General features: G+C 42.5%; 1 protein-coding gene across 2 annotated transcripts in view; it reads right to left on the bottom strand.

Annotated features, from left to right (window-relative positions):
- Window positions 1–21,756: 21,756 nt before the first annotated feature.
- Window positions 21,757–27,937, bottom strand: part of LOC149001218 (uncharacterized) — a 106,344-nt gene continuing 100,163 nt past the window's right edge. The window contains exon 7 of one of the 2 annotated variants that reach the window (XR_016170799.1): window positions 21,757–24,104. The gene's annotated coding sequence lies outside the window, so the exon portion shown is untranslated. The other variant, XR_016170798.1, reaches the window with a different exon arrangement.

The following is a 27,937-nucleotide window of genomic DNA, read 5'->3' as shown; positions in this document are numbered from 1 at the left end:
CATCGAGGGACATCCAAGGGGCGTTTTGAGCCTTTCACTTCTTTTTTCCGATAGCATTCCACTTCAGTACAGAATAATTGGGAAAGTATAGTTTCCTAAACATGAAGGCCGACTAATGCTTAGTGGATGACATAAGTAAAGCATATCTTTACTAACTTGTTTCTTTGTAATACTAGGAAGGAGGCTAAATAGTCTTAGAAGATTATCTAATTAAACCCGGACCATGATTCCAAAGCTATCAGGGAATGTGTTTTTCGGCGGGACTAGCTAAGAGGAATTTTTGCATTAACCGACCTCGAGGGACATTCAGTGGGGTTTGAGTCTTTAACTTCTTTTTTCCGATAGCATTCCACTTCAGTACAGGATAGATGGGAAAGGATATTTTCCTAAACATGAAGGCCAACTAATGCTTTTTGGATGACATAAGTGAAGCATATCCTCACTAACTTGTTTCTTTGTATTACTAGGGAGAAGGCTAAAGTGTCTTAGAAGATTATCTAATTAAACCCTGACCATGAGTCCAATGCTATCAGGGAATGAGTTTTTCGGTGGGACTGGCTCAGAGGAATTTTTGCGTTAACCGACATCGAGGGACATTCAAGGGGCGTCCTGATCCAATAACTTCTTCCTTTCGATAGCATTCCACTTCAGTACAGGACACATGGAAAAGAATATTTTCCTAAATAAGAAGGCTGGCTAATGCTGAGTCAATGACATATGTAAAGCATATCATCACTAAGATTTTTCTTTATATACCTAGGGAGAAGGTTAAAGTGTCTTAGAAGATTTCTAATTAATTCCGGACGATGAATCCAATGCTATCAGGGAATGTCTTTTTCGGCGGAACTGGCTCAGAGGAATTTTTGTATTAACCGACATCGAGGGACATTCAGGGGCGTTTTGAGCCTTTAACTTCTTTTTTGCAATAGCATTCCACTTCATACAGGACACATGGGAAAGGATATTTTCCTAAACGTGAAAGTTGACTAATGCTTATTGGATAACATACGTAAAGCATATCATCACTAACTTGTTTCTTTGTATTACTAAGGAGGAGGCTAAAGAGTCTTAGAAGATTTTCTAATTAAACACGGACCATGAGTCCATAGCTATCAGGGAATATGTTTTTCGGAGGGACTGGCTAAGAGGAATTTTTGCATTAACCGACATCGATGGACATTCAGAGGCGTTTGAGCCTTTAACTTCTTTTTTCCGATAGCATTCCACATCAGTACAGGACACATGGGAATTGATATTTTCCTAAACATGAAGGTTTACTAATGCTTATTATATAACATAAGTAAAGCATATCATCACTAACTTTTTTCTTTGTATTACTAAAGAGGAGGCTAAAGATTCTTAGAAGATTATCTTATTAAACACGGACCATGAGTCCAAAGCTATCAGGGAATGTGTTTTTCGGTGGGACTGGCTCAGAGGAATTTTTGCATTAACCGACATCCATGGACATTCAGAGCCGTTTGACCCTTTAACTTTTTTTTCCGAAAGCATTCCACTTCAGTACTGGATAAATGGGAAACTATAGTTTCCTAAACATGAAGGTCGACTAATGTTTAGTGGATGACATAAGTAAAGCATATCATCACTAACTTGTTTCTTTGTATTACTAGGGAGGAGGCTAAAGAGTCTTAGAAGATTATCTAATTAAACCCGGACCATGACTCCAAAACTATCAGGGAATGTGTTTTTCAGCGCTACTGGCTCAGAGGAATTTTTGCATTAACCGACCTCGAGGGACATTCAGGGGCGTTTTGAGCCTTTAACTTCTTTTTTCTAATAGCATTCCACTTCAGTACAGGACACATAGGAAAGGATATTTTCCTAAACATGAAGGCCGACTAATGCTTTTTGGATGACATAAGCAAAGCATATCATCACTAACTATTTTCTTTGTATGACTAGGGAGAAGGCTAAAGAGTCTTTTTTTTTTTTTTTTGTGGATGAATAAATAATCTATTAAAGAGACAAAAATAGAATACAAAAATCACAGCCAAACATCAGCCAAACATCAGCTGGATGGGGAGGTTTGGGTGTTGAGACCCCAAGACACAACAATGAGCCTGTTCCTTGGGGAATCAACAACCGGGGGGAGGGGAGAGGACGGAATCCTAGCTGAAACATCAAAATAAATAGCATTCCAAATGGAATCGATAGAGCGGGATTTGGAGTTCCAACGCCTGAGATTACGCTCCCACCATAGATGATGGACTGTGGCACCAAAGACTAGCTTACCAATACGATCGCAAATAGAAGTACCTACGAATTTGCTCAGAATCCAAGACCAGTCACGTGTAAACCCAAATGAACGACGGGAACGGGGCCAAATGAAACTGAGGGCTTTTCTCCACAGGGAACTAGATAAAGGGCAGGAAAAGAACAAATGCTCAGTGTCCTCAATACCATTCCAACAAAGGATACAATTTGGGTTCACCGGGATATGGCGGGAAATTAGGAAAGACTGTGTTGGGAGGGCTAGGTTTAAAGCTCTCCAAAGGGTAAGGGAATGACGGGGAATATGACCTTTAAACCAGACTAGAGGAGGCCATGGGGGGGCTGGGGAGGGGGAGCGAAGGAGGTTCCAGGCCGAAGCCGTAGTAAATGATTTGGAAGTGGGGGACCAGATAATAGTATCTTGAGGGAGGGGGTAAATAGGGGGGAGGGAATTCCAAACTTGCGTGAGACTATAGTGCGGGGTAGGGACCCAAGAACCATTGGAGATAAACTCCGAGAGCAAAGTGGATTTGGGGATTCGGGATTCATAGACTGTGCGGGCCGGAAAGAGAGAGAGGAGGATACCCATCGGATGCCACGGATCTTGCCAGAAGGAAGTGGAGGAGCCAGAGGAGATGTGGGTGGTGATGGCTGAAAGAGCACGGGGATGGAGAAGGAGGAGCTTCCTCCAAGACCATGAAGGATTAGAGGGGATAGAGACAGTCCAAAAGGAATTGGATTTGAGAAAATATGAGTGGACCCAATTGACCCAAATGGAATCTTCCTTGGTGATGATTTTCCAAATGAGTTTGAGTAATGCAGCGGTGTTAACCTCTTGGATCCTACGGATTCCTAGGCCTCCCTCAAATTTGGGCCGACAAACCTTGGACCAACTTATGGGATGAAGGAATCGGGAGGATTCCTGGCCCTTCCAGAGAAAGGCACAGAAGAGAGATTCCATTGCAGATGAGATGGCTTTAGGGATCGGGAAAATACCACACCAGTAAAGGTAGGAAGATTGGAGCACAAACCGGATGAGCTCAACCCTATCAGCATAAGAGAGAAGCCGGCTTTTCAAAAGTTGGAGGCTTTTTCGAATGTTATCCAACATAGGGGAGCAATGATGACGAGTAAGCCTACCCGGAATAAGAGGAAGCCCAAGGTAGTTAATAGGGAAAGAACCAGGCTTGAACCCCGAAAGATTCAGGAGACTAGAACGAAGGGGCTCCCCAATTCATGCGCATCTCCTTGTCCCCTTCTAATTCCAACACCATCATCTTTCTCACCATTGTCTATGGTTTCAATCGGGCTGCTGAGCGTGCCCCTTTATGGGATTCCATTCGGTCTCTGTCTTCGGCTCATGTTAATCAATCATGGGGTGTGGGTGGGGACTTTAATATTGTTCGTTATTCCAATGAGAGAGTGGGTGGTAGTCGCCTAAATCATTTAGCAATCAGGGAATGTGTTTTTCGGCGGGACTGGCTCAGAGGAATTTTTGCTTTAACCGACATCGAGGGACAGTTAAGGGGCTTTGTGAGCCATTAACTTCCTCCTTCCGATAGCATTCCACTTTAGTACAGGACACATGGAAAAGAATATTTTCCTAAACAAGAAGGCCGGCTAATGCTTAGTGGATGACATAAGTAAAGCATATCATCACTAAGAGGTTTCTTTATATACCTAAGGAGGAGGTTAAAGAGTTTTAGAAGATTATCTAATTAAATCCGGACCATGAATCCAATGCTATCAAAGAATGTCTTTTTCGGCGCAACTGGCTCATAGGAATTTTTGCGTTACCCGACATCGAGGGACATTCAAGGGGCGTTTGGAGCCTTTATCTTCTTTTTTCCGATAGCATTCCACTTCAGTACAGGACACATGGGAAAGGATATTTTCCTAAACATGAAGGTTGACTAATGCTTATTGGATGACATAAGTAAAGCATATCATCACTGACTTGTTTCTTTGTATTACGAGGGAGGAGGCTAAAGAGTCTTGGAAGATTATCTAATTAAACCCGGACCATGAGTCCAAAGCTATCAGGGAATGTGTTTTTCGACGGGACTGGCTCAAAGGAATTTTTGCATTAACCGACATCGAGGGACATTCAGAGGCGTTTGAGCCATTAACTTCTTTTTTCTTATAGCATTCCACTTCAGTGCAGAACACATGGGAAAGGATATTTTCCTAATCATGAAGGCCGACTAATGCTTATTGGATGACATAAGTAAAGCATATTATCACTAACTTGTTTCTTTGTATTACTAGGGAGAAGGCTAAAGAGTCTTAGAAGATTATCCAATTAAACCCGCACCATGAGTCCAATGCTATTGGGGAATGTGTTTTTCGGCGGAACTGGCTCAGAGGAATTTTTGGGTTAACCGAAATCGAGGGGCATTCAAGGTTCGTTCTGAGCCATTAACTTCTTCCTTCGGATAGCATTCCACTTCATTACAGCACACATGGAAAAGAATATTTTCCTAAACAAGAGGGCCGGCTAATGCTTAGTGGATGACATAAGTAAAGCATATCATAACTAAAAGGTTTCTTTATATACCTAGGGAGGAGGTTATAGAGTTTTAGAAGATTATCTAATTAAATCCGGAGCATGAATCCATTGCTCTCAGGGAATGACTTTTCGGCGGGACTAGCTCAGAGGAACTTTTGCATTAACCGACATCGTGGGACATTCAGGGGCGATTTGAACCTTTAACTTCTTTTTTCTGATAGTATTCCACTTCAGTAATGGACACATGGGAAAGGATATTTTCCTAAACATTAAGGCCGACTAATGCTTATTGGATGACATAAGTAAAGCATATCATCACTAACTTGTTTGTTTGTATTACTAGGGAGAAGGCTAAAGAGTCTTAGAAGATTATCCAATTAAACCCACACCATGAGTCCAATGCTATTGGGGAATGTGTCTTTCAGCGGCACTGGCTCAGAGGAATTTTTTCGTTAACCGACATCGCGGGACATTCAAGGGGCGTTCTGAGCCATTAACTTCTTCCTTCAGATAGCATTCCACTTCAGTAACAGACACATGGAAAAGAATATTTTCCTAAATAAGAAGGCCGGCTAATGCTTAGTGGATGACATAAGTAAAGCATATCATAACTAAAGGTTTCTTTATATACCTTGGGAGGAGGTTAAAGAGTTTTAGAAGGTTAACTAATTAAATCCGGACCATGAATCCAATGCTATCAGGGAATGTCATTTTCGGCGGGACAGGCTCAGAGGAATTTTTGCGTTAACCAACATCGAGGGACATTCAGGGGCGTTTTGAGCCTTTAACTTCTCTTTTCCGATAGCATTCCACTTCAGTACAGGACAGATGGGAAAGGATATTTTCCTATACATGAAGGCCGACTAATGCTTATTGGATGACATAAGTAAAGCATATCATCACTAACTTCTTTCTTTGTTTTACTAGGGAGAAGGCTAAAGAGTCTTTGAAGATTATCCAAATAAACCCGCACCATGAGTCCAATGGTGTCGGGGAATGTGTTTTTCGGCGGGAATGGCTCAAAAGAATTTTTGCGCTAACTGACATCGAGGGACATTTAAGGGGCGTTCTGAGCAAATAACTTCTTCCTTCCTATAACATTCCACTTCAATACAGGACACATGGAAAAGAATATTTTCCTAAACAAGAAAGCCGGCTAATGATTAGTGGATGACATAAGTAAAGCATATTATCACTAAGAGGTTTCTTTATATACCTAGGGAGGAGGTTAAAGAGTCTTAGAAGAATATCTAATTAAATCCGGACCATGAATCCATTGCTATAAGGGAATGTCTCTTCGGCGGGACTGACTCAGAGGAATTTTTGAATTAACCGACATCGAGGGACATTCAGGGGCGTTTTGAGACTTAAATTCTTTTCCCCAATAGCATTCCATTTCAGTACAGGACACATGGGAAAGGATATCTTCCTAAACGTGAAGGCCGACTAATACTTATTGGGTGACAAAAGTAAAGCATATCATCACTAATTTATTTCCTTGTATTATTAGGGAAGAGGCTAAAGAGCAATAAAAGATTATCAAATAAACCCGAACCATGAGTCGAATGCTATCAAGGAATGTGTTTTTTGGCGGGACTGACTCAGAGGAATTTTTGCGTTAACCGACATCGAGGGACATTCAAGGGGAGTTCTAAGCCATTAACTTCTTCCTTCGGATAGCATTCCACTTCAGTACAGGACACATGGAAAAGAATATTTTCCTAAACAAGAAGGCCGGCTTATGCTTAGTGGATGACATAAGTAAAGCATACCATAACTAAAAGGTTTCTTTATATAACTAGGGAGGAGGTTAAAGAGTTTTAGAAGATTATCTAATTAAATCCGGACCATGAATCCATTGCTATCAGGGAATGTCTTTTTCGGCGGGACTGGATCAGAGGAATTTTTCATTAACCGACATCGAGGGACTCTCAGGGGCGATTTGACCCTTTAACTTCTTTTTTCCGATAGCATTCCACTTTAGTACAGGACACATGGGAAAGGATATTTTCCTAAACATGAAGGCCGACTAATGCTTATTGGATGACATAAGTAAAGCATATCATCACTAACTTGTTTCTTTGTTTTACAAGGAAGGAGGCTAAAGAGTCTTCGAAGATTATCAAATTAAACCCGCACCATGAGACCAATGCTATCGAGGAATGTGTTTTTCGGCGGGACTGGCTCAGAAGAATTTTGGCGCTAACCGACATCGAGGGACATTCAAGGGGCGTTCTGAGCAAATAACTTCTTTCTTCCGATAGCATTCCACTTGAGTACAGGACACATGGGAAAGGATATTTTCTTAAACATGAGGCCGACTAATGCATATTGGATGACATAAGTAAAGCTTTTCATCACTAACTTGTTTCTTTGTATTACTAGGGAGGAGGCCAGAGAGTCTTAGAAGATTATCTAATTAAACACGGACCATGAGTCCAATGCTATCAGCGAATGTGTTTTTTCGCGGGACTGGGTCAAAGGAATTTTTGCGTTAACCGACATCGAGGGACATTCAAGGTTCGTTTCTTAGCCATTAACTTCTTCCTTCGAATAGCATTCTACTTCAGTACAGAACACACGAAAAAGAATATTTTCCTAAACAAAAAGGCCGGCTAACGCTTAGTGGATGACATAAGTAAAGCATATCATAACTAAAAGGTTTCTTTATATACCTAGGGAGGAGGTTAAAGAGTTTTAGAAGATTATCTAATTAAATACGAACGATGAATCCATTGCTATCAGGGAATGTCTTTTTCTGCGGGACTAGCTAAGAGGAATTTTTGCATTAACCGACATCAAGGGACATTCAGGGACGATTTTAGCCTTAAACTTCTTTTTTCCGATAGCATTCCACTTCAGTGCAGGACACGTGGAAAAGAATATTTTCCTAAACAAGAGGGCCGGCTAATGCTTAGTGGATGACATAGGTAAAACATATCATAACTAAAAGGTTTCTTTATATACCTAGGGAGGAGGTTATAGAGTTTTAGAAGATTATCTAATTAAATCCGGAGCATGAATCCATTGCTCTCAGAGAATGACTTTTCGGCGGGACTGGCTCAGAGGAATTTTTGCATTAACCGACATCGTGGGACATTCAGGGGCGATTTGAACCTTTAACTTCTTTTTTCCGATAGTATTCCACTTCAGTATAGGACACATGGGAAAGGATATTTTTCTAAACATTATGGCCGACTAATGCTTATTGGATGACATAAGTAATGCATATCATCACTAACTTGTTTGTTTGTATTACTAGGGAGAAGGCTAAAGAGTCTTAGAAGATTATCCAATTAAACCCACACCATGAGTCCAATGCTATTGGGGAATGTGTTTTTCGGGCGGACTGGCTCAGAGGAATTTTTTCGTTAACCGACATCGCGGGACATTCAAGGGGCGTTCTGAGCCATTAACTTCTTCCTTCGGATAGCATTCCACTTCAGTAAAAGACACATGGAAAAGAATATTTTCCTAAATAAGAAGGCCGGCTAATGCTTAGTGGATGATATAAGTAAAGCATATCATAACTAAAGGTTTCTTTATATAACTTAGGAGGAGGTTAAAGAGTTTTAGAAGGTTAACTAATTAAATCCGGACCATGAATCCAATGCTATCAGGGAATGTCATTTTCGGCGGGACTGGCTCAGAGGAATTTTTGCGTTAACCAACATCGAGGGACATTCAGGGGCGTTTTGAGCCTTTAACTTCTCTTTTCCGATAGCATTCCACTTCAGTACAGGACTGATGGGAAAGGATATTTTCCTATACATGAAGGCCGACTAATGCTTAGTGGATGACATAAGTAAAGCATATCATCACTAATTTGTTTCTTTGTATGACTAGGGAGGAGGCTAAAGAGTCTTAGAAGATTTTATAATTAAACCCGGACCATGATTCTAAAACTATCAGGGAATGTGTTTTTCGGCGGGACTGGCTCAGAGGAATTTTTGCTTTAACCGACCTCGAGGGACATTTAGGGGCGATTTGAACCTTTAACTTCTTTTTTCCGATAGTATTCCACTTCAGTACAGGACACATGGGAAAGGATATTTTCCTAAACATTAAGGCCGACTAATGCTTATTGGATGACATAAGTAATGCATATCATCACTAACTTGTTTGTTTGTATTACTAGGGAGAAGGCTAAAGAGTCTTAGAAGATTATCCAATTAAACCCACACCATGAGTCCAATGCTATTGGGGAATGTGTTTTTCGGCGGCACTGGCTCAGAGGAATTTTTTCGTTAACCGACATCGCGGGACATTCAAGGGGCGTTCTGAGCCATTAACTTCTTCCTTCGGATAGCATTCCACTTCAGTAACAGACACATGGAAAAGAATATTTTCCTAAATAAGAAGGCCGGCTAATGCTTAGTGGATGACATAAGTAAAGCATATCATAACTAAAGGTTTCTTTATATACCTTGGGAGGAGGTTAAAGAGTTTTAGAAGGTTAACTAATTAAATCCGGACCATGAATCCAATGCTATCAGGGAATGTCTTTTTCGGCGGGACTAGCTCATAGGAATTTTTGCGTTAACCGACAACGAGGGACATTCAAGGGGCGTTTTGAGCCTTTAACTTCTTTTTCCGATAGCATTCCAATTCAGTACAGGATAAATGGGAAAGTATAGTTTCCTAAACATGAAGGCCGACTAATGCTTAGTGGATGACATAAGTAAAGCATATCATCACTAATTTGTTTCTTTGTATGACTAGGGAGGAGGCTAAAGAGTCTTAGAAGATTATGTAATTAAACCCGGACCATGATTCTAAAACTATCAGGGAATGTGTTTTTCGGCGGGACTGGCTCAGAGGAATTTTTGCTTTAACCGACCTCGAGGGACATTTAGGGGCGTTTGAGCCTTTAACTTCTTTTTTCCTATAGCATTCCACTTCAGTACAGGATACATGGGAAAGGATATTTTCCTAAACATGAAGGCCGACTAATGCTTTTTGGATGACATAAGTAAAGCATATCCTCACTAACTTGTTTCTTTGTATTATTAGGGAGGAGGCTAAAGAGTCTTAGAAGATTATCTAATTAAACCCGGACAATGAGACCCAAGCTATCAGGGAATGTGTTTTTTGGCGGGACTGGCTCAGAGGAATTTTTGCATTAACCGACATCGAGGGACATTCAGGGGCGTTTGTGCCATTAACTTCTTCTTTCCGATACCAATCCACTTCAGTACAGGACACATGGGAAAGGCTATTTTCCTAAACATGAAGGCCGACTAATGCCTATTGGATGACATAAGTAAAGCATATCATCACTAACTTGTTTCTTCGTATTACTAGGGAGGAGGCTAAAGAATCTTAAAAGATTATCTAATTAAACCCGGACCATGAGTCCAATGCTATAAGGGAATGTGTTTTTTGGCGGGACTGGCTCAGCAGAATCTTTGCGTTAACCGACATCGAGGGACATTCAAGGGGTGTTCTGAGCCATTAACTTCTTCCTTCCGTTAGCATTCTACTTCACTACAGGACACATGGAAAATAATATTTTCCTAAACAAGAAGGCCAGCTAATGCTTAGTGGATGACATAACTAAAGCACATCATAACTAAAAGGTTTCTTTACAAACCTAGGGAGGAGGTTAAAGAGTTTTAGAAGATTATCTAATTAAATCCGGACCATGAATCCAATGCTATCAGGAAATGTCTTTTTCCGCGGGACTGGCTCTGAGGAATTTTTGCGTTAACCGACATCGAAGGACATTCAGGGGCGTTTTGAGCCTTTAACTTCTTTTTTCCGATAGCATTCCACTTCAGTACAAAATGAATGGGAAAGGATAGTTTCCTAAACATAAAGGTCGACTAATGCTTATTGGATGACATAAGTAAAGCATATCATCACTAACTTGTTTCTTTATACTACTAAGGAGGAGGATAAAGAGTCTTAGAAGATTATCTTATTAAACCCGGACCATGAGTCCAAACCTATCAGGGAATGTTTTTTTTGGCTGGACTGGCGAAGAGGAATTTTTGCATTAACCGACATCGAGGGACATTCAGGGGGCGTTTTGAGCTGTTAACATGTTCTTTCCGATAGCATTCCACTTTAGTATAGGACACATGGAAAAAAAAAATTTCCTAAACAAGATGGCCGGTTAATTCTTAGTGGATGACATAAGTAAAGCATATCATCACTAAGAGGTTTCTTTATATACCTAGGGAGGAGGTTAAAAAGTGTTATAAGATTATTTAATTAAATCCAGACCATGAATCCGATGCTATCAGGGAATGTCTTTTTTGGCAAGACTGCTCAGAGGAATTTTTGCATTAACCGACATCGAGGGACATTCGGGGACGTTTAAGCCTTTAACTTCTTCTTTCCGATAGCAATCAACTTCAAGACAGGTCACATGGGAAAGGATATTTTCCTAAACATGAAGGCCGAATAATGCTTTTTGGATGACATAAGTAAAGCATATCATCACTAACTTGTTTCTTTGTATGACTAGGGAGAAGGCTAAAGAGTCTTAGAAGATTATCTAATTAAACCCGGACCATGAGTCCAATGCAATCAGGGAATGTGTTTTTCGGCAGGACTGGCTAGAGGAATTTTTGCGTTAACCAACATCGAGGGACATTCAAGGGGAGTTCTGAGCCAATAACTTCTTACTTCCGATAGCATTCCACTTCAGTACAGGACACAAGGAAAAGAATATTTTCCTAAACAAGAAGGCCGGCTAATGCTTAGTGGATGACATAACTAAAGCATATCATGACTAAAAGGTTTCTTTATAAACCTAGGGAGGAGGTTAAAGAGTTTTAGAAGATTATCTAATTAAATCCGGACCATGAATCCAATGCTATCAGGAAATGTCTTTTTCCGCGGGACTGGCTCAGAGGAATTTTTGCGTTAACCGACATCGAAGGACATTAAGGGGCGTTTTAAGCCTTTAACTTCTTTTTTCCGATAGCATTCCACTTTAGTACAAAATGAATGGGAAAGGATAGTTTCCTAAACATGAAGGTCGACTAATGCTTAGTGGATGACATAAGTAAAGCATATCATCACTAACTTGTTTCTTTGTACTACTAAGGAGGAGGATAAAGAGTCTTAGAAGATTATCTTATTAAACCTGGACCATGAGTCCAAACCTATCAGGGAATGTTTTTTTCGGCTGGACTGGCGAAGAGGAATTTTTGCATTAACCGACATCGAGGGACATTCAGGGGGCGTTCTGAGCTGTTAACATGTTCTTTCCGATAGCATTCCACTTTAGTACAGGACACATGGAAAAAAATATTTTCCTAAACAAGAAGGCCGGTTAATTCTTAGTGGATGACATAAGTAAAGCATATCATCACTAAGAGGTTTCTTTATATACCTAGGGAGGAGGTTAAAAAGTCTTATAAGATTATTTAATTAAATCCAGACCATGAATCCGATGCTATCAGGGAATGTCTTTTTCGGCAGGACTGCTCAGAGGAATTTTTGCATTAACCGACATTGAGGGACATTCAGGGACGTTTAAGCCTTTAACTTCTTCTTTCCGATAGCAATCAACTTCAGTACAGGACACATGGGAAAGGATATTTTCCTAAACATGAAGGCCGACTAATGCTTATTTGATGACATAAGTAAAGCATATCATCACTAACTTATTTCTTTGTATTACTAGGGAGGAGGCTAAAGAGTCTTAAAAGATTATCTAATTAAACCCGAACCATAAGTCCAATGCTATCAGGGAATGTGGTTTTTGCCAGGACTGGTTCAGAGGAATTTTTATGTTAACCGACGTCGAGGGACATTCAAGGGGTGTTCTGAGCCACTAACTTCTTCCTTCCGATAGCATTCCACTTCACTACAGGACACATGGAAAAGAATATTTTCCTAAACTAGAAGGCCAGCTAATGCTTAGTGGATGACGTTAGTAAAGCATATCATCCCTAAGAGGTTTCTTTATATACCTAGGGAGGAGGTTAAAGTGTCTTAGAAGATTATCTAATTAAATCTGGACCATGAATCCAATGCTATCAAGGAATGTTTTTTTCGGCGGGATTGCTCAGAGGAATTTTTGGATTAACCGACATCGAGGGACATTCAGGGGCGTTTTGAGCCTTTAACTTCTTTTTTTAGATTGCATTCCACTTCAGTATTGGACAAATGGGAAAGGAATGTTTCTTAAACATGAAGGCCGACTAATGCTTAGTGGATGACATAAGTAATGCATATCGTCACTAAGTTGTTTCTTTTTTCTCGAGGGTGGAAGCGGTTTTCATGATCAACACAATTGCCCACACCTTAAGGTAGTTGTAACTGTATATAACTGAATCACGTATCCCGAATTTCTTAGGATTGTGCTTATCCTTGGAACCATAAGGTTCCTTTCCCATCACCCTACCATGATGTCCGAACTCGACTATGATGGCCGATCCCGACCGTGATTGCCGAACCCGACCATGGGGTCAAGCCGTCTTCCATTGGGGTCAAAGACTGAACCGAAGATGGACCCGGTTCAGTAATATTTTATCCGCAACATAAGCCCCCCAAGCCGAGTGTTCGGGAGAAGCCCCTAGATCGAATGCTTGGCTTGCTTAATCAGACAGAATTGTCCTCTCACTCTTTGAAGAAATTATATTTATTGCCACTACACCTCTGCTTTAGTTTTGTGCTACCAAATATTAGGAGGTCTTATTCGGGCATAGTCGATGCCTATATGGGTTCTTATTAGGGAAATCCGAAGTCCTACGATCTTCTTTGATGATAACCCGATCGTTGTAACCGAAGCCTTGCTAGAAGATCATTACTCGATTGGAACCGAAGCCTTTTCTTTGGAAGGTCTTAGTCGGTCAGAACCGAAGCCTTTGTTGGAAGGTCTTAGTCGGTCGAAATCGAAGCCTTTGCTTCGGAAGGTCTTAGTCGGTCGGAACCGAAGCCTTTGCTGGAAGGTCTTAATCGGTCGGAACCGAAGCCTTTACTGGAAGGTCTTAGTCGGTCGAAACCGAAGCCTTTGCTTTGGAAGGTCTTAGTCGGTCGGAACCGAAGCCTTTGCTTTGTAAGGTCTTAGTCGGTCGGAACCAAAGCCTTTGCAAGAAGGCCTTAGTCGGTCAGAACCGAAGCCTTTGCTTTGTAAGGTCTTAGTCGGTCGGAACAAAAGCCTTTGCTGGAAGGTCATAGTCCGTCGGAACCGGTGCCTTGTAGAAGGTCTCACTTCAGTTTTAAACCGATGCCTTGTAGAAGGTCTCACTCAGGTTTTAAACCGATACCTTGTTGAAGGATTCACTCGGGTTTTAAGCCGATGCCTTGTTGAAGGACTCACTCGGGTTTTAAGCCGATGCCCTGTTGAAGGACTTAAACGGGTTTTAAGCCGATGCCTTGTTGAAGGACTCACTCGGGTGTTAAACAGATGATTGTAGTAGGTCTCACTCAGATTTTAAACCGATGCCTTGTAGAAGGTCTAACTCGGGTTTTAAACCGATGCCTTGTAGAAGGTCTCACTCGGGTTTTAAGCCGGTGCCTTGTTGAAGGACTCACTCGGGTTTTAAACCGATGCCTTGTAAAAGGTCTCACTTGGGTTTTAAACCGATGCCTTGTTGAAGGACTCACTCGGTTTTTAAGCTGATGTCTTGTTGAAGGACTCACTCGGGTTTTAAGCTGATGCTTTTTTGAAGGACTCACTCGGGTTTTAAACCGATGCCTTGTTGAAGGACTAACTAGGGTTTTAGCAGATGCCTTTTTAAAGAACTCACACGGGTTTTAAGCCGATGCCTTGTAGAAGGTCTAACTCGGGTTTTAAACCGATGCCTTGTTGAAGGACTCACTCGGGTTTTAGCCGATGCCTTGTTGAAGGACTCACTCGGGTTTTAAGCCGATGCCTTGTTAAAGGACTCACTCGGGTTTTAGCCGATGCCTTGTTGAAGGACTCACTCGGGTTTTAAGCCAATGCCTTGTTAAAGGACTCACTCGGGTTTTAAGCCAATGCCTTGTTAAAGGACTCACTCGGGTTTTAGCCAATGCCCTGTAGAAGGTCTAACTCGGGTTTTAAACCCATGCCTTGTAGAAAGTCTCACTCAGGTTTTAAACCGATGCTTTGTTGTTGGACTCACTCAAGTTTTTGCCGATGCCTTGTTGAAGGACTCATTCGGGTTTTAAGCCGATGCCTTATTGAAGGACTCACTCGGGTTTTAAACCGATGCCTTGTAGAATGTCTCACTCGGGTTTTAAACCGATGCCTTGTAGAAGGCCTCACTTAGATTTTAAATCGATGCCTTGTTGAAGGAATCACTCGGGTTTTATGCCAATGCCTTGTTGAAGGACTCACTCGTTTTAAGGTTTTAAGCCGATGCCTTGTTGAAGGACTCACTCGGGTTTTAAACCGATGCCTTGTAGAAGGTCTCACTCGGGTTTTAAACCGATTTCTTGTAGAAGGTCTAACTCGGGTTTTAAACCGATGCCTTGTAGAAGGTCTCACTCGGGTTTAAGAATTTGCCTTGTTGATGGTCTCACTTGGATTTTAAACCGATGCCTTGCAGAAGGTCTCACTCGGGTTCTAAACCGATGCCTTGCAGAAGGTCTCACACGGGTTTTAAATTGATGCCATTAGAAGGTCTCACTCGGGTTTTAAACCGATGCGTTGTAGAAGGTATCACTCGGGTTTTAATCCGATGCTTTGTTGAAGGACTCACTCGGGTTTTAAGCCGATGCCTTGTAGAAGGACTCACTCGGGTTTTAAGCCGATGCCTTGTTGAAGGACTCACTCGGGTTTTAAACCGATGCTTTGTAGAAGGACTCACTCGGGTTTTAAACTGATGCCTTGTAGAAGGTCTCACTCGGGTTTTAAACCGATTTCTTGTAGAAGTTCTAACTCGGGTTTTAAACCAATGCCTTGTAGAAGGTCTCACTAGGGTCTAAGAATGTGCCCTGTTGATGGTCTCACTTGGGTTTAAAACCGATGCCTTGATGAAGGTCTCACTCGGGTTTTAAACCGATGCCTTGCAGAAGGTCTCACTCGAGTTTTAAATTGATGCCATTAGAAGGTCTCACTCGGGTTTTAAACCGATGCGTTGTAGAAGGTCTCACTCGGGTTTTAAACCGATGCGTTGTAGAAGTTATCACTCGGGTTTTAATCCGATGCTTTGTTGAAGGACTCACTCGGGTTTAAAGCCGATGCCTTGTTGAAGGACTCACTCGGGTTTTAAGCCGATGCCTTGTTGAAGGACTCACTCGGGTTTTAAACCGATGCTTTGTAGAAGGACTCACTCGGGTTTTAAACTGATGCCTTGTAGAAGGTCTCACTCGGGTTTTAAACCGATGCCTATTAGAAGGTCTCACTCAGGTTTTAATCCGATGCCTTGTTGAAGGACTCACTCGGGTTTTAAACCGATGCCTTGTAGAAGGTCTCACTCAGGTTTTAAACAGATGCCTTGTAGAATGTCTGACTCGGGTTTTAAACCGATGCCTTGTAGAAGGTCTCACTCGGGTTTTAAACCGATGCTTTGTTGTAGGACTCACTCGGGTTTTTGCCGATGCCTTGTTGAAGGACTCACTCGGGTTTTAAGCCGATGCCTTGTTGAAGGTCTCACTCGGGTTTTAACCGATGCTTGTAGAAGGTCTCACTCGGGTTTTAAACCGATGCCTTGTAGAAGGTCTCACTGGGTTTTAAGCCGATGCCTTGTAAGGTCTCACTGGGTTTTAAGCCGATGCCTGTAGAAGGTCTCACTCGGGTTTTAAACCGATGCCTTGTAGAAGGACTCACTCGGGTTTTTAACCGATGCCTTGTTGAAGGACTCACTCGGGTTTTAGATGCCTTGTTGAAGGACTCACTCGGGTTTTAAACCGATGCCTTGTTGAAGGACTCACTCGGGTTTTAACCGATGCCTTGTGAAGGACTCACTCGGGTTTTAAGACCGATGCCTTGTTGAAGGACTCACTCGGGTTTTAAACCGATGCCTTGTTGAAGGACTCACTCGGGTTTTAAACCGATGCCTTGTAGAAGGTCTCACTCGGGTTTTAAACCGATGCCTTGTTGAAGGTCTCACTCGGGTTTTAAACCGATGCCTTGTAGAAGGTCTCACTCGGGTTTTAAACCGATGCCTTGTTGAAGGACTCACTCGGGTTTTAAGCCGATGCCTTGTTGAAGGACTCACTTCAGTTTTAAACCGATGCCTTGTAGAAGGTCTCACTCGGGTTTTAAACCGATGCCTTAAGGTCTCACTCGGGTTTTAAACCGATGCCTTGTTGAAGGACTCACTCGGGTTTTAAACCGATGCCTTGTAGAAGGACTCACTCGGGTTTTAAACCGATGCCTTGTTGAAGGACTCACTCGGTTTTAAACCGATGCCTTGTTGAAGGACTCACTCGGGTTTTAAACCGATGCCTTGTTGAAGGACTCACTCGGGTTTTAAACCGATGCCTTGTAGAAGGACTCACTCGGGTTTTAAACCGATGCCTTGTTGAAGGACTCCACTCGGGTTTTAAACCGATGCCTTGTGAAGGTCTCACTCGGGTTTTAAACCGATGCCTTGTTGAAGGACTCACTGGGTTTTAACCGATGCCTTGTTGAAGGACTCACTCGGGTTTTAAACCGATGCCTGAGGACTCACTGGGTTTTAAACCGATGCCTTGTGAAGGTCTCACTCGTTTTAACCGATGCCTTGTAGAAGGTCTCACTCGGGTTTTAAACCGATGCCTTGAGAAGGTCTCACTCGGGTTTTAAACCGATGCCTTGTGAAGGACTCACTCGGGTTTTAAGCCGATGCCTTGTTGAGGCCGGCTCACTCGGTTTTAGCCGATGCCTTGTTAAGGACTCACTCGGGTTTTAAACCGATGCCTTGTTGAAGGACTCACTCGGGTTTTAAACCGATGCCTTGTAGAAGGTCTCACTCGGGTTTTAAACCGATGCCTTGTGAAGGACTCCTCGGGTTTTAACCGATGCCTTGTTGAAGGACTCACTCGGGTTTTAAACCGATGCCTTGTGAAGGTCTCACTCGGGTTTTAAACCGATTCCTTTGAAGGTCTCACTCGGGTTTTAAACCGATGCCTTGTAAAAGGTCTCACTCGGGTTTTAAACCGATGCCTTGTTAACGATTTTGAAAGGTCTCACTCGGGTTTTAAACCGATGCCTTGTTGAATGACTCACTCGGGTTTTAAACCGATGCCTTGTAGAAGGTCTCACTCGGGTTTTAAACCGATGCCTTGTAGAAGGTCTCACTCGGGTTTTAAACCGATGCCTTGTAAAGGTCTCACTCGGGTTTTAAACCGATGCCTTGTTGAAGGACTCACTGGGTTTTAAGAGCCTTTGGAAGGTCTCACTCGGGTTTTAAACCGATGCCTTGTAGAAGGACTCACTCGGGTTTTAAACCGATGCTCTTGTAGAAGGTCTCACTCGGGTTTTAGACCGATGCCTTGTAGAAGGATGCCTTGTAGAAGGACTCACTCGGGTTTTAAACCGATGCCTTGTTGAAGGACTCACTCGGGTTTTAAACCGATGCTTTGTAGAAGGACTCACTCGGGTTTTAAACCGATGCCTTGTAGAAGGTCTCACTCGGGTTTTAAACCGATGCCTTGTAGAAGGTCTCACTCGGGTTTTAAACCGATGCCTTGTAGAAGGTCTCACTCGGGTTTTAGAATGTGCCCTGTTGATGGTCTCATTTGGGTTTTAAACCGATGCCTTGATGAAGGTCTCACTCGGGTTTTAAACCGATGCTTTGCGAAGGTCTCACTCGGGTTTTAAATTGATGCCATTAGAAGGTCTCACTCGGGTTTTAAACCGATGCGTTGTAGAAGGTCTCACTCGGGTTTTAAACCGATGCGTTGTAGAAGGTCTCACTCGGGTTTTAATCCGATGCCTTGTTGAAGGACTCACTCGGGTTTTAAACCGATGCCTTGTTGAAGGACTCACTCGGGTTTTAAACCGATGCCTTGTTGAAGGACTCACTCGGGTTTTAAACCGATGCCTTTTGAAGGACTCACTCGGGTTTTAAACCGATGCTTTGTAGAAGGACTCACTCGGGTTTTAAACTGATGCCTTGTAGAAGGTCTCACTCGGGTTTTAAACCGATGCCTAATAGAAGGTCTCACTCAGGTTTTAATCCGATGCCTTGTTGAAGGACTCACTCGGGTTTTAAACCGATGCCTTGTAGAAGGTCTCACTCATGTTTTAAACCGATGCCTTGTAGAAGGTCTGATTCGGGTTTTAAACCAATGCCTTGTAGAAGGTCTCACTCGGGTTTTAAACCGATGCTTTGTTGTGGGACTCACTCGGGTTTTTGCCGATGCCTTGTTGAAGGACTCACTCGGGTTTTAAGCCGATGCCTTGTTGAAGGACTCACTCGGGTTTTAAACCGATGCGTTGTAGAAGGTCTCACTCGGGTTTTAAACCGATGCCTTGTAGAAGGTCTGACTTGGGTTCTAAACCGATGCCTTGTAGAAGGTCAAACTCGGGTTTTTAACCGATGCCTTGTAGAAGGACTCACTTGGTTGTTAAGCCGATGCCTTGTTGAAGGACTCGCTAAAGTTTTAGCCGATGCCTTGTTGAAGGACTCACTCGAGTTTAAAGCCGATGCCTTGTTGAAGGATTCACTCGGGTTTTAATCCGATGCCTTGTTGAAGGACTCGCTCGGGTGTTAAGCAGATGCCTTGTTGAAGGACTCCCTCGGGTTTTAGCCGATGCCTTGTTGATGGACTCACTCGGGTTTTAAACTGATGCCTTGTAGAAGGTCTCACTCGGGTTTTAAACCGATTCCTTGTTGAAGGTCTCACTCGGGTTTTAAACCAATGCCTTGTAAAAGGTCTCACTCGGGTTTTAAACCGATACCTATTTGAAGGACGCACTCGGGTTTTAAGCCGATGCCTTGTTGAATGACTCAATCGGGTTTTAAACCGATGCCTTGTAGAAGGTCTCACTCGGGTTTTAAATCGATGCCTGATAGAAGGTCTAACTCAGGTTTTAAACCGATGCCTTCTAGAAGGTCTCACTCGGGTTTTTAACCGATGCTTTGTTGAAGGACTCACTCGGGTTTTAGCCGACGCCTTGTAGAAGGTCTCACTCGGGTTTTAATCCGATGCCTTGTTGAAGGACTCGCTCGGGTGTTAAGCAGATGCCTTGTTGAAGGACTCCCTCGGGTTTTAGCCGATGCCTTGTTGATGGACTCACTCGGGTTTTAAACTGATGCCTTGTAGAAGGTCTCACTCGGGTTTTAAACCGATTCCTTGTTGAAGGTCTCACTCGGGTTTTAAACCAATGCCTTGTAAAAGGTCTCACTCGGGTTTTAAACCGATACCTATTTGAAGGACGCACTCGGGTTTTAAGCCGATGCCTTGTTGAATGACTCAATCGGGTTTTAAACCGATGCCTTGTAGAAGGTCTCACTCGGGTTTTAAATTGATGCCTTGTAGAAGGTCTAACTCAGGTATTTAAACCGATGCCTTCTAGAAGGTCTCACTCGGGTTTTAAACCGATGCTTTGTTGAAGGACTCACTCGGGTTTTTGCCGACGCCTTGTAGAAGGTCTCACTCGGGTTTTAAGCCGGTGCCCTGTTGAAGGACTCACTCGGGTTTTAAACCGATGCCTTGTAGAAGGTCTCACTCGTGTTTTAGACCGATGCCTTTTAGAAGGATGCCTTGTAGAAGGACTCATTCGGGTTTTAAGTCGATGCCTTGTTGAAGGACTCTCTCGGGTTTTAAACTGATGCCTTGTAGAAGGTCTCACTCGGGTTTTAAACCGATTCCTTGTTGAAGGTCTCACTCGGGTTTTAAACCAATGCCTTGTAAAAGGTCTCACTCGGGTTTTCAACCGATACCTTGTTGAAGGACTCACTCGGGTTTTAAGCCGATGCCTTGTTGAATGACTCAATCGGGTTTTAAACCGATGCCTTGTAGAAGGTCTCACTCGGGTTTTAAACCGATGCCTTTTAGAAGGTCTAACTCAGGTTTTAAACCGATGCCTTCTAAAAGCTCTCACTCGGGTTTTAAACCGATGCTTTGTTGAAGGACTCACTCGGGTTTTAGCCGATGCCTTGTAGAAGGTCTCACTCGGGTTTTAAACCGATGCTTTGTTGAAGGACTCACTCGGGTTTTAGCCGATGCCTTGTTGAAGGTCTCACTCGGGTTTTAAACCGATGCCTTGTAGAAGGTCTCACTCGGGTTTTAAACCGATGCCTTGTAGAAGGTCTCACTCGGGTTTTAAACCGATGCCTTGTTGAAGAGACTCACTCGGGTTTTAAACCGATGCCTTGTAGAAGGTCTCACTCGGGTTTTAAACCGATGCCTTGTTGAAGGACTCACTCGGTTTTTAAACCGATGCCTTATAGAAGGTCTCACTCGGGTTTTAAACCGATGCCATGTAGAAGGTCTCACTCGGGTTTTAAACCGATGCCATGTAGAAGGTCTCACTGGGGTTTTAAACCGATGCCTTGTAGAAGGTCTCACTCGGGTTTTAATCCGATGCCTTGTTGAAGGACTCACTCGGGTTTTAAGCCGATGCCTTGTTCAAGGACTCACTCGGGTTTTAAACCGATGCCTTGTTGAAGGACTCACTCGGGTTTTAAACCGATGCCTTGTAGAAGGTCTCACTGTTTTAAACCGATGCCTTGTAGAAGGACTCACTGGGTTTAATCCGATGCCTTGTTGAAGGACTCACTCGGGTTTTAAGCCGATGCCTTGTTGAAGGACTCACTCGGGTTTTAAGCCGATGCCTTGTTGAAAGGACTCACTCGGGTTTTAAGCCGATGCCTTGTTGAAGGACTCACTCGGGTTTTAATCCGATGCCTTGTTGAAGGACTCACTCGGGTTTTAAGCCGATGCCTTGTTGAAGGACTCACTCGGGTTTTAAGCCGATGCCTTGTTGAAGGACTCACTCGGGTTTTAAGCCGATGCCTTGTTGAAGGACTCACTCGGGTTTTAAGCCGATGCCTTGTTGAAGGACTCACTCGGGTTTTAAGCCGATGCCTTGTTGAAGGACTCACTCGGGTTTTAAGCCGATGCCTTGTTGAAGGACTCACTCGGGTTTTAATCCGATGCCTTGTAGAAGGTCTCACTCGGGTTTTAAACCGATGCCTTGTTGAAGGACTCACTCGGGTTTTAAGCCGATGCCGTGTTGAAGGACTCACTCGGGTTTTAAGCCGATGCCCTGTTGAAGGACTCACTCGGGTTTTAAGCCGATGCCCTGTTGAAGGACTCACTCGGGTTTTAAGCCGATGCCCTGTTGAAGGACTCACTCGGGTTTTCAACCGATGCCCTTTAGAAGGTCTCACTCGGGTTTTAAACCGATGCCCTGTTGAAGGACTCACTCGGGTTTTAAACCGATGCCTTACCTATCGATTCCTAAGAATCATTGTAGGTTTTTTGAGATGTCTTGCATTCCACGATCATTTCAATTCACGATCGGCAACTAAGTTCTTCAGCTTATACGCACCTGAACCAGCTGGTTTGATTATCATACATGGCCCTTCTCGTGGAGGATCCAACTTCTTTTGGTGATGCGGATCTCATGCCAAAGTTCTTCTGAGGATAAAATCCCTTGATCGAAATTGTCGATGCTTTACTTGGGTATTGTAATGGTGTAAATAATCCACATAATTGGGTGAACGTTGCCTCCATCCCGATCGTTATAAATTCTTGATACACTCGATCGTTGATGTTCTTGGTCATAATAACATTCACGTTCAACACGATCATGCAAACCCACGATCTTAGTCTTTTTTCCGCTCCCGATGATGATCTTGATTACGATTACATTCCCGAACATCGCGATCTCTGTTGTATTCTTTCTCCTCGTTCCTTAATCTTTAAGCTGTACAGGTTTGCCAGGGGGATGCATCACCACCTGATACGGAAAGATCATACCCAACCGGGTCTGGGCCCGAACGTGGCAACTGGGCCTTGACCCGAACACCACCATTGCAGAATATCTTCTGAAGCTTTGAGATCTCTTAACCTCGCTTGCTGCTAGTTTGCTTACGTTCGAACTTTTGAACGTGGCTTTGATTGCTGATTTCTCTTGTTCTCTTCTTATGGTTGGTTGGCCGCATTATTTTTCAGCTTTTCCAAAGTTGAGAAAACCGCAGCGGCAAGCGATGAAGTGGAGGACTCTCCACCTTTCGTTACGAGTCTTTCGGAACATCACTCCCAAGACTCATGTTGTCAAATAAACATAGGCTGTCTTTTCTCAAAATGAACATTCTCATTAGCACAAATAATTGAGTATCAATCATTTATGATCATTATATCTCTTAGTAACTCTTCATCAAGTTTTGATGTTGATCTAGGTGTTGTTCATTTAAGAACCACTACCAAGTTATTTTTAGTCACAGCAATAACTGTAGGGTGTTCAACCAGATACTTGGATCTTTGAGATGAATTAGAAATATCTAACCATTTCAACATGGAAAAATAGCCGGGGATGACAACTTTTCCAGCTAAAGGTGTTAGGACAGATAGCTGGAGATCAATGTTGGTTGGATGCATGCAAGCGATATAAAATAGCTGATCTAACAGAGAAAGAAACTTCAAAGACTACACATAATGCCAGAATTACCTTTAGCCCAAAAAAAAGCACCAAGCAACATCAACAAGTAGGAAACAGATCTGAATAAAACATACTAAGAAATCAAATTGCAGAAGAGGAATATGAAATGACACAAAACTGGAGCAGTATTACCTGATTCCTCTAATATTTCCTAGTTCGTGTTATGTAAGATAAAATTTCCTTTTCCCTTGAAGCCAGTCCTTGGTAGATTGAGAACCGATAGAATGAATCATTTCTTAGTCACCACTAACTCATGGGACAATGATTGCCACCTTGACTAGAGCATCAAGGTTCGTATAAACATCCAGATGTCGATAGAATGGGTCCATCACCAAGAGTTCTCAAACTGCTGTGGTTGAAGGATAGAATAACATCAGCTAGACAGGCATGTGTTCATCACAAGATCAGAGGAGTTTTATTGTATGGAGTAAGTAAAAATAAGAGAAAGAGACGCCCGAATTTAGACGAGCATCAAGATAACAGACTTAGACAAATGAAGTATCCATCACAGTCAAAACACAATCCCCGGATAACAACTCTATGAGAGTCTACTCCACCATTTTCACTAGATGACAATACCTTTCTAAAAGAGTTGAAGGCACATAAATTCACTGTCAAAAACTGTATGATACCTCACAAGTTGCATCAGCTATAATACTAGTGCACATGTTAACTGGAAAAAGGTCTCTTAAAAAAGCAAGATGCTTAACATGTATACGTTATTTTCGTGTGTGTGAAGAGATGGGAACAGCAGCAGAATACCTCCATCAATCCTGTGTGAACGGCTGAAACCATTAACTGCTGGAAAGGTAGAAAGACAGCAGAAGCAGCAGTCAACAACTTAGTATTGTCATTCCTTAGTGCCCCTGAAAGACACTGCAAGGGGGGAGAAAAGAAGAAAGTCATCATATAAAGAATCTTCATCTTCAAGTGGGAAACACCAAGTACTAGCAATAAAACAAGCAAGTTAATATCTATCAAAGATAAGTAATGAAACTCAGGAAATGTATGAGCTACTACTCTTCATATGATGCAACTGTCTGCGATGAGCAACTACACTATTTATCAACCAGCAGAAAAGGCCATAAAAAATCTGAAATACTATTAGTGCATTGTCAGATAATTACTTCTGGTAGGCACAATTATGGATGACATGGCATCAACTTCAGCAAGGGACTGATGCTTTCCCTGCAAGATCATTTTTCTAATCATTCATAACATCAATTATGGAATGCTAATTTGTACAAATCAGATCCACTCTCCTAATATACAATAGCTTAAATTGCATGATTATTTGCAATGGCTTATGTAGTCAGGATTTCATTTGGATGTATGAGGTCTTATATTCTCTGTTTACAATAGATGCATTAGCTTTACATATGATTGGGGGCAGATTAACACAAATAGTCTTCTAAAAATTTAGCGGTCATTACAGGAGAGATAAATTTTCACACCAAGGGTGAATGCACCAATATTTTGCACGATTATATGTGGTGAACATGGTCAATTTATATAACATAAACAACTAATTTGGAAAGGTACTGCCATATTTCTTCTGCATTTTCCATCTACCTGTGGGCCAGAGCAAATAGATTTTCTCGAAATTGCAATTATAAAAATTATGCATGGCTTCCCCCTAGTTCAGTTCTAAAACTGAAGGTAATCAGAGGATCAAACTTTGAAATTAGCTAGACTTGCCTGTCCGTGTTGTGCACGCGCGCCTGTACTATTGAGAAGATGATGTAGTAACAACAGCAGCGTATTCTCTGATTTATTGGTTTTACGCTCCTCAAAAAGAGTTGCAACAGCTTTCCCTTTGCTCTTATTTGCGGCATCATCAATGTCCAGGTCCACTGTTGATTGCCCATTGTCGAAAAGACATACCATCCCCTTACCAGGGATTTTTCATTTTTTTAAACAGAAAATAATCATGATTCACGAAATAGAATAATATCAGAATATATTCTAAAGCCGAGATTTTTATCAAGCTTGTTTTCTCATCTTTGAGGTCTCTTAACCTTCCATGTTGCTTGTTGCAGAATTGCTCCACCACATGAAGGGTTAAGTTTGGCCTGGACTATCATGGTTGAGATGAGTTCCAAAGCATTATGACCATCGTCGGGAAGATGAACCTAAGAATGCCATTGAAACATAAGAATGTCATTCGGAGGCTGGAGTTCCACACCATAACAAGGCCAGCAAAGATATATTGAAACCAAAAAACTCCAAAAATCGAGAAACAACTCCAGGACAAAAAACTACTGCCGGACAGAGTTTCTTTAACTCCTTGGCTTCATCAATGACTTCATATGACCTCAGCGAATTGATATTGGAGAGGGAATGTTTCTTGCCAAGCATGGTGGGTGTGTCATCAAGCAACGGAGAAACGTCACAGCCATTAACAAAGCAGTAAGTGCATGACCGAAGCAGCGCTTCTAGGTTCCCTTTAATGCAAATTTTTCCTGATCTCTTGTCTCACGACAGGTTCTGCTTCTTGGCATGTCTCGGAAACAAAACCTTGCTCAGTTCTTTTTTAACTACCTGATTAATTGTATTTCTTTAACACGTGAACTGAATTCATCATGAGAAGCATGACTAAGGAAATAAGCAGACGGTGTATGCATGAAAATAGAGATGACATAGAAAGGATGAAACGCTTATCTTCTCAAGTGGGAGTCCACTTTTTTTTTTTTGGATGAATAAATAATTAAATTACCAAAAGCCAATGAAAGACGAAAGAAACAATGAAAATGGGGCAAGAGAGAAGCTGAGAGACTCCAAGAACTAACAAATAGCCTATTTCTTCAAGAATCTACAATAGGGGGGGGGGGGGGGAGAAAGCAAATACAAAAAAAACATCAAGTGAGGGGCAAGAAAGAAGCTGAGAGACTCCAAGAACTAACAATTAGCCTATTTCTTGGAGAATCAGCAACAGGGGGTGGGGGAGAGAACGCAGTCTCGAAAAAACATCAAAGTAGATGGCATTCCAAATCAAATCAATTGAACGAGATTTGGAGGACCATCTGCGCATGTTACGCTCCCACCAAAGATGGTGAATAGTGGCGGCAAAGACAAGCTTACCCACAAGGTCACAAGCAGAAGTACCGGCAAAGATTCTCAAGATCCAGTTCCATTCATGTGCAAAACCAAAAGAAAAATAGGTGGTTAATATCCTCTGAACTATTCCAGCAGATGGCACAGTTTGGGTTGGCAGGGAATGTGACGGCTAATGAGAAAAGTTTGGGTAGGCGGGGGCAAGGCTAAGGGTTCTCCAAAGAGTAAGGGCATGGCGAGGGATGTGACCTTTGAACCAAACAAGAGGGGACCAAGGGGTAGAGGGAGAAGGGGTTCTCAGGAGGTTCCAAGCCGATGTAGTAGAAAAGGGGGTAGAGTGGGGGTGCAGCCAAACAATGCGGTCATCGGGGAGGGGGGATAAGGGGCGGAGGGAGCTCCAAACCTGTGTGAGACTGGGGTGGGGGGAGGGAGACCAGGAACCAAAGGAGATGAATGAGGAGAGGGGGGCGGTTTTTAGGATACGGGTGTTATAAACGGTTCTGGGGCCAAGAATAGAGAACAAGATACCCATCGGATGCCAGGGATCTAGCCAAAAAGAAGTGGAAAGACCAGAGGAAACACTAACAGAGATGGCAGGGAGGGCCCGATCACGGAGAGTCAGGAGATTCCTCCAGATCCAGGAGGGATTGGAGGGGATCGCAACAGTCAAGTGGGAGTCCACTTGAGATCCCTACAATTGAGATCTCCAAAAAAGTAAGGATTTTCTGCTGGGTGATCGTGGTCATGGCCGTCCGACTTTAGGAGTTTATTCCGGAGTTCTCCATTAATGAGAAGCTAGAGCAGGCAAGTCGTGACCATGTCGCAGCCTCAAGGGCTAAGCTCTGCATTTATCAAATTACGCGGAGCCTCGGAGAGGCGATGACTCCAAGAAGGCGTTCGTTCCCCAAGTATTACGACTAAGATCACCTCCGAGACATGGAACCGCACAAGTGGCGAGCCTTTAATATTCGCACTTGACAGTGATTAAGAGGATGTAGTATCGAATCTGCAGAGACATTAGAAAATGAAATCTCTGGAAAACAGAAACAAAATAATCATCATTCTTACTTGTGAACAGTTTCCTTAAATTTTCATTATCGAGAAACTGAAAATACTAGACATGTTCGTCCCCTCCGGAATACCGATACCGCCTTAAAAAATCAAAGCCCTTTCCTGCAATTGATTGAGAGAGAAAGAAAGGGAAAAAGCAGATCGGAGCATCAAATGTAGTAGGAGATAACAATGACGAAGACAATGTTTTAATAGTCTTTTCCTTCTCTTTCTAAAGACTTCTCTTTTCTTTGTAAGAGCATCATTAGGAGTGAAGTAATCATGGCATTGAGATCAAAACCAAAAGAAATAAACTAAACCTTGTCCGTGACATTCTCTAGATCGGAATATGTAAAAATTGAACTGATTTAATGATGGCAACTGCAATATCAGAAAATCATGATGAAACCAAACAATATATGGTTTCTTTTCGTTATTTCTTAATTGGCCGACTAGAAGGAAACCAACTGAATTTTTAGTGATTTTTATATCGACAATGCAAACTTCAATGCAGAGAAAATTAATCATTACTCTTAGCAATGAAGGAAGAGGGTGAATGAAAACATACCGTACAGACGAATTACCCATAAAAAGGATTGAACGCA

Source organism: Hakea prostrata, chromosome 11 (genome assembly GCF_041222555.1).
Source record: "Hakea prostrata isolate BN-2017 chromosome 11, UWA_Hpros_2, whole genome shotgun sequence".
Lineage (NCBI taxonomy): Eukaryota > Viridiplantae > Streptophyta > Magnoliopsida > Proteales > Proteaceae > Hakea > Hakea prostrata.
The sequence above is the reverse complement of the archived record's forward strand: the minus strand, read 5'-3'. Positions and strand labels throughout refer to the sequence as shown.